Source organism: Echinops telfairi, unplaced genomic scaffold (genome assembly GCF_000313985.2).
Source record: "Echinops telfairi isolate 266 unplaced genomic scaffold, ASM31398v2 ScPeMD7_7458;HRSCAF=8496, whole genome shotgun sequence".
In the NCBI taxonomy this organism is placed as follows: domain Eukaryota; kingdom Metazoa; phylum Chordata; class Mammalia; order Afrosoricida; family Tenrecidae; genus Echinops; species Echinops telfairi.
Window position 1 is genome coordinate 50,475,004 of NW_022111358.1, and position 1,585 is coordinate 50,476,588.

Genomic DNA, 1,585 nt, shown 5'->3' on the forward strand with positions numbered 1-1,585 from the left:
TAGTTTAGGGGCTTCTTCCACCAGCTCTTTGGCATCATCTCAGAGCAGTCACCATCAAGGAAATGACTGGGTTGTAGAGGCTGGCAAATCCAAAAGTTGTGGGCTGTGCCAGGCTTAGCCTGACTTAGGTGGCTGAACAGACAAATTGAAACTGTTAGATCAGACGACAGGCTGCTGGCTCGCAAGGCTAGTTCAAGGTGGCTAGGTGGCTAGGGCAAGTTCCAAACAACTAGAGGTTAGGTGAAGATGAGCCAAATTAATATAGGATCCAGAACAGCAGGAGGGATTTTGCCAGATTCATGTATTTTGGATGCATGCCATACCCTAAAGGGAGGGATGCTTGAGCAAGATACTACAAGTGTGGTGACACTCGATAGTAAGGTGGTGACATCTTACCCTAATCCTGCCTCATTATTGTAAGAAGGAACTCATTCCCAGATGAGACCATAACCACAGGCATCTCGATGTATTCATAAAATGGAGGACAATTGTATGACAACCAAATTACATGTCACTCTCAAACCACTGAGAACAGGGTCCAGTTGACACATAACTTTAACCATCTATGTTCATGGTCCATGGACCTTATTTGCATTAACAGCAAGCTGTCTAATTGTAGTGGACCACAAGCACTTTATTTGCATATTGTTATGTGCCATTGATTGGGTTCCAACCCATAGCCACAATTTGCACCGGAGAACAAACGCCGCCTTCAGCTTCCGCACCACCCTCACAATCGTTAGGTCTGTATTCATTCCTGCAGCCGCCACAATGGTCTGCCCCATTAGAGGTCTTCCTCTTTGTTTCCGACCTGCTTTACTAAATGGGATGTCCCTTTTCAGCGACTGGTCTCTCTCGATAACATGCCCCGAGAATGCGAGACAAAGTCACCGCATCTTTGCTTCTAAGGAATGTTCTGGTCATACTTTTCCCAAAATAGATCTGTTTTCCATGGGACTTGAGGTCTTCTTTGCCAAGACTATAGTTCAAATAAATGCTTCGTATTCATTCGTTTGCAAAGTCCAATCCAGTCACTGTGTGGGAGTCAAAGAAGCTGTAGCTGGTCGGGCCATATTAAGAATTTACACTACAAATTTGCACTACAATCTGCACTACAAATTTGGACCAGGATTGTCTTATGTGTACAGACCACTTTGGGTCGGACTGACTTTCCCCAGGAACATGGTTTGTTCTTCCACTTATGTAGGTCTGTTTTAATTTCTTGTAATAGTGTTTTTTTTAATTAAATACTTTTATTCAGGGCGCTCTTACATCTCTTATCACAATCCATACATTCCTCCAGTGTGTCAAGCACATTTGCACGTATGCTGCCATCATCATTTTCAAAGCATTCTCTTCCCACTTGAGCCCCTGATATCAGCTCCCCATTTCTTCCCCTTCCCTCCCTCAATTTCTTGTAGTGTTTACTAGTTTCTTTTGTATACATCTTTTATGTCACTGGTTAGATTTATTGCTAAGTATTTTATCGTTTGGGGTTTTTTTTCAAATGAGAATTGTTTTTTCTGATATCCTTTTGGACTTTTGTTTTATCGTAGAGAGGAATCCAACTGATTTTTATCTTCTA

The 1,585-nt window shown here is 42.3% G+C and overlaps 1 protein-coding gene across 1 annotated transcript in view; it reads left to right on the plus strand.

Annotated features, from left to right (window-relative positions):
• Nucleotides 1–1,585, plus strand: part of ARL16 (ADP ribosylation factor like GTPase 16) — an 11,256-nt gene that overhangs the window by 788 nt on the left and 8,883 nt on the right. The gene's annotated exons all lie outside the window — the stretch shown is intronic.